The following is a 6,054-nucleotide window of genomic DNA, read 5'->3' on the forward strand; positions in this document are numbered from 1 at the left end:
TTAAGGCTAGCCTGGGCTACAGAGTAAGACCCAGGCAAAAACAGAACTTCACGTGAAAGAGCAGTGTGGTGTACCTATTTCAGCAGTGTAGTAGTGGAGGATGGTGCTTTCTCCTTTGGTAAAATTAAGTTTTAAAAGTCACAATGTGAAATGTGTGATATACTATTAGACCATCAGTATTTTACAAAAATATGAAAGTATGATTTCTGTTATGTAAACAAAATGCTTTCCTTGTTTATCACTTTGGACAAAATATAAGTCAGAAGAAGAGAAACAATCCTGTAGTCTTTAATGGGCAATAGTTTTTAAACTAAAACATTAGAGAACCTAGTAATTTGCAATACCCTTAGTTTTTTTTTTTATTTGAACAGAAAACAAAAACTGGTACCTTTAGTGAAATTCCAGCTCAAAATTGTTAGCAGACAATTGTTCTGCCATTTAACCACATCATGAGGCCAATGATGAGCTGTGCCCCTGCCACCTTTGGTAAGCACAGTCTTTGCCATCCACGTGTGCCTTGTATTTTAACCTTATTGAACTTGACTTTGACCCTTCAATTTAGGATAGTTTCATGATTTTATTGTGAAAAATGTTCTAGCAAACAGAAAAAAAAAACCCTACGAATTCTTTAAATTTTTTATTTGAACCTGCCTGGCAGCTAATGGGAGGTCAATGAATGTCCACTGAATACCAGGAGGCACGTCCTTCAGTGCATTCTTGATGTGTGTGTAAATGAAGGATGCTGGAATTTTTTTTTTTCCACGATACTCCATTTGGTTGTTTTGGGGGGAAGAAGTTGAAAGTGGGTCCTTTTGCAGCTGTCGTCTGTAAGGATGTACAGTTGACTTCCCTCCATCAGCATCTGCTTCTCACTTCATCTCCCTCTGTCTCCTAGATCTGTCATGGTGGGGGAGTTGTACACTGTTGTAATCATTTCCATCTTTGTCACAGACTGCCACCTCAATTTCCTCACTGTCTGCATCATTAAAAATGTATCATGACATGAGGAGGAAATGTCGATAGGTTTGCTGTTGTCCTTCAAGTCTGTTTAGTGACTGAATTATTTTTTCCTACTTATTAGTCCATACTTACTTATCCCTTCTCAGCCTTACTTACTGTTTTTTCGGGGCAGGGTTTCCCTGTGTAGCCCTATCTATCCAGGACTCCCTTTGTAGACCACTTTGACTTTAAACAACTTGAGAGCTGAGATTAAAGGTGTGCATCCTTCCTCAGTCTTACACGCCCACTCTCCCCCACCTCCTAAATGGTTCATTATCTCCATTAGCTCCCACTTTCATTCTATATGGTACTTTTACATGTATGATATCTTTACATATATGTGGAGGCCTGAGGACAGTTTGTGGAATCATTTCCATTTTTATGTAGGTCTCAGGGTAATCAGGTCTTGGGTAATCAGGCTTGGTAAAATAAGTGTATTTACTCGCTGAACTTCCCCTCACCCTCCTATCAAAAAGTCTCACTACATAGCCTGGACTGGCCTAGAACTAGCTTGATGCACCAGGATAGTTTCAAACTCGATGATAATCGTGACTGCCTTACCATGTCTGACTTTTTAATTTATTGTTTGAAACAGAGTGTCCTTGTGTAGCCGTTCTGGTATTACTAGTGTACTGCTGCTCTTGGGTCAATCTCCGTTATGTAACAGAAAACACTGAGTAGGTTTGTAACTTGTCTGAGGTGCCTCCACAAAGGTGCCATTGGAGGCTTTTTTTTTCCCTCCGGTGTGCAGCTCTGTCTTTAAGCCACAATGAAGGAATGTACAAGGAATACCCTGCCCACCCCTTCTCCTCCTCCATACCTGTGCCTAGATAGTTTGATGTCCTTATTATAGTATTAAAAGGAATAGTGTTCTACCCATTTCCTCTGGCTCAGATTCTCACTAGAGGACACAGGTCTCGAAATGCACCCGGGGTCCTTTTAACCTTGCAAAGTACAGAATTGGTCGACGTAGGCTCAGGTTTCCAATCTTGGTCTAAAAGCAGTACTCCAAACCAGGAAAATAAATTACATTGAGGCGGGGAGGAGCGGAGCGCTCAGAAGGCTAGGCAGAAAACAAGATTTGAATAGCCAGGTGACTTGACTCGGAGGAGTCTGAGCTAGGCAGTTGCGTGTTGCCCGGACGGAGCATTTTCCTGGAAGACTTGACCAACCCCTCAACATTTTGGAACCATGGCCGGGAAGAGATGGCAAGGGGGACCAGAGTAGGGAAACAAACAGAGAGGTCCCTCTGCTTAGTAATGCGGGCTGCAGTCCAGGCCATCCCTAGGGGCGTGTGTGCGCGTGCGTGTGCGTCGCCCTGGTAACCCGGGAGGCGGAAAGGCGCTGAATCACCAGCGTCCGTGCAGGCGCAGGGGCAGGCAAGGTGTAGCCTGCAGGTGTGCCTCGCAGGTGTCCCTGCTGGACACCAGCAGCTGGGCGGTGAGGCTCATCGCGGAGCCTGGAGATTGCTGGGGATGGAGGTAAGAACCGCACTCTGCCACGGGCGTTCCTATTTTGATTGATGGATTCTCAGCAGGGTGGAGTCAGGGAGTCTTGGGTCTCTAAGGAGCCTCAAACCCAAGAATCGGTTTCTTTAAAGTTCATTCAGTACTGTCATTTGGTAAATGCATTCCGTATCTGCTCCGTGCAGTAATCAGAGGTTTTCAGTCTGGACTCCAGGTCCCCTAATTTCTAGTCAGGTTCTAGTTGGAATTCTGAGTTACCTCTGCCTAGGGATCCAGGGTGTGAATGTGTTCGTGAGACTGGGCGGTGGGGTGGTGAGTGAAGCTCCAGTGAGCCAGGAGCCAGCAGTGCCCAGCTTTAGTGTCCCCACAGCCACCTCAGGTGCAGAATCCCATCTCCCAACCCAGCTGGCCAAGTGTCAGCGAGGGAAGACAGCAAGCAGGTAGGTGATACTGGTGAAAAACAACCCAGAGGCGGACTTCCGAGGGTTTCTCCGGACACCCAGGAAAAGCAGTCCTGGAAAGTCGCATGATTTGGCAGTCTTTCCAGTCTTTCAAATCAAATACCTTAGACTTTAGTCAATTCTTCAGAATTGTTACCTTTAAATTCTGTTTGGTGCTGTTGACGTGGTCCTTGCCACCATTTGCCAAATGCATTCATTGATTGCCTCTCCTTATTGTCACCTGAAGCTTCATGGTGTCTAAAGGCTTTCTCCCTGCTCTTTGAATTCCCTCCAAGGAGCGGCACAGATTTACCAGGAGCACAAAGCTGCAGTCGTTAGTCATCATTCTCAGCACCGTTTGTTCTCATAATTGGATGAAGCGAGAAAGTGTGGCCATATTCATGCTCATGTTTATTGCTGGTTTTCCTGATCATTTTCGTTTGTGGGTTAAATGTTGATATATTTTCCACTGCTTGAACAGAAAAGTTGAGTGGTATTTTTGTTACTAATAGAAAAGACTTATAGATCACATTTCCTAGGAAACTCAAGAACTTTTGAAGTGGACGTGTGTATTACTTTATTCCTGAAACGCTTGGTGCCTGTGAGAATTCTTCAGTGAGACTACTGAAGTTAGGGCATGTGTAAGTTCTTATTCTATGCTCATGATTTTACTTATTCTCTGTTTTTGTTTGAGACAGGGTTTCTCTGTGTAGGTCTGGCTGTCCTGGAACTCCATTTTGTAGACCAGGCTGGCCTCCAACTCACAGAGATCCGCCTGCCTCTGCCTCCTGAGTGCTGAGATTAAAGGCATGCGCCAACACTGCCCAGATGATTTTACTTATTTCTAATGCAGATGGGGCAAAGAAGAGGTAGCAGATCGGTTCTAAACTTAGAACTCAGGGGGAGATCTAAATTCTCTGCAGTTTCAAAAAGATATAAAAAACATGTAGCAGAAATTTTTAGAACCAGAGGTCACAGGAACACCATCACATCTTTGCTGTGTAAAATGCCAAAGCAGGGCACACACTCCCTTTCAGAAAAATACGATAATCAGTTAATACCCTCATAATTTAGAAGACTGAAGGAGAGCACCAATAAGTTCTAAAAGAATGCACATGTTCACGTGGTTTTTTCCTTGTCTGTTTTGGGGGCCAGCGTTGAGTGGTGTAGTTATCCTGACGAGGAAGATGGCCTGCTTAGGGCTGTGGCTCAGCTGTGAGTGCAACCTGACATTACAGAACCTCGATAGCCTCTAACCTGAGTTTCCTCTTCTGTAAAAAATAAAAAATAGTAAGACCTACTCAGTGGGATTTCTATAAGAATTAAAATAAGATGATCGAACTCCCACATGCAAAGCTGCCAGGATTGCTCAAACCCAAGGGGTGGAGGCTAGCTTGTAAACACACTGTTTTCTGTTTTAGTCAACATTTTTATTTTGTGTGTGTGTATGTGTGCCACATATAGAACTTGAACTGCTAGAGTCAGGGTTCCAGGAAGTTGTGAGCTTCCTGACATAGGGGCTGGGATCTGAATTTAGAAGTCCATTTTAAAAAATTAATAAAAAATGTGTACCCAAATAATTTTTAATACCCCCCTTTAGTTTTTTGTTTTTGTTTTGTTTTGTTTGGACACAGGGTTCATTTGTGTAGCCCTGTCTGTCCTGGAACTTGTTCTGTAGACCAGGCTGACCTCAAACTCAGAGATCTGCATGCTTCGAGTGCTGGGATTAAAGGCCTGAGCCACCACACCACACCCAGTTTAATCTCTGCATTCGGGGAGGATGATCCATCTCTCAAATTCAGGGCTGCTTTCGTCTATTGAGATGCTGTCTCAAAAAGAAATAAACAACAAAACTAAATAAGTTATGTTTTTAAAGGTTTAAAAACTGTATTGTGTGACTGTGTATACTACATGTGTCTGGTACCCACAGAGGCCAGAAGAGAGTGCAGGATCATTTGGAGCTGGAGTTACAGGTTGTTGTGAACTGCCTAGTGCGAATGTTGGAATCCAAACTTGAGTTCTCTGGAAGATCGGCAAGTCCTCTTTAGGCACTGAGCCACCTCTCCGGTCCAATAAGGGTTATTTTTGAGATAAAATGTGTTCAGGAAAAAATTTACTTCAAAATAATGTGGCACTAGCGGTAGAATTATTTTAATGTAGTCAAATGTTTTTCTGATGTATAAACTCAAGTTCCTTTAAAAACATCAGAAAATTCATACATCTTTTCTTGTTATATCTTTGTATAAACGATAAATATAACCGATTTAATCTAAATGCATACCAATTTAATACCCGGTTAATTACATTTAATACTTCAAGAAAGGAGATTTGCTTTAATAGGCATGAAATAACTGGTAGGTTATTGTTCTGATTCCCTTAAAAGTCTGTTTTATACGACAACCAAGACTACATGGACCCTGTGTCAGAAAACCACGTAACATGAATCCCAGCCAGTAGAGCTCTGCCCTTTCCATTGCAGGTCTTCAAATACGTGTCAGTTCCAAATGCGTTCTCGGAGGATCCAAATTCACAGCGTGCGCCTGCTTGCATCAGACTGGGAAATTTCATTTCCTACCAATTCTCCTTGCATTACATTTTCCCATTAGCTTTGTTGAAGTACAGTTGACTAATAAAAATTGAGCATGATTGATGCAGAACATACGCCTGTGATTCCAGCTCTTGGAAGACGGAGACAGAAGGAACTGAAATTCAGTCATCCTTGGCTGCATAGTAAATTTGAAATTCATCTGGGCTACTTGATACCCTGTCTACAAAAGAAATCCACAAAATAAAACAAACAAACAAACAAACAAACAAACAAAAAACAGCACCAAAAACCACCCGACAACAGAACCTACCACCAGGGCCAGGGAGATGGCTTAGAAGGTAAAGGCACCTCCCACCAAACATGACAATCTGCGTCTGAGCCCTGGGGCCTACATGGTTGAATGAGAACTGGTTCCCTGAAGTAATTCTTTGAGTTGAATACATGTACCATGGGATCCATAAACCAATCCACATATACATACACTCCATACAAATAAGTAAAAATATTAAAAATTCAAAATTAAATATACTTACCATGTGTTATATGACACACACACACACACACAATACATAGTGATTTCACAGTCCATTTAATTAATTTG

The sequence above is a fragment of the Myodes glareolus genome, chromosome 14 (genome assembly GCF_982192425.1).
Source record: "Myodes glareolus chromosome 14, mMyoGla1.1, whole genome shotgun sequence".
Classification (NCBI taxonomy): Eukaryota; Metazoa; Chordata; class Mammalia; order Rodentia; family Cricetidae; genus Myodes; species Myodes glareolus.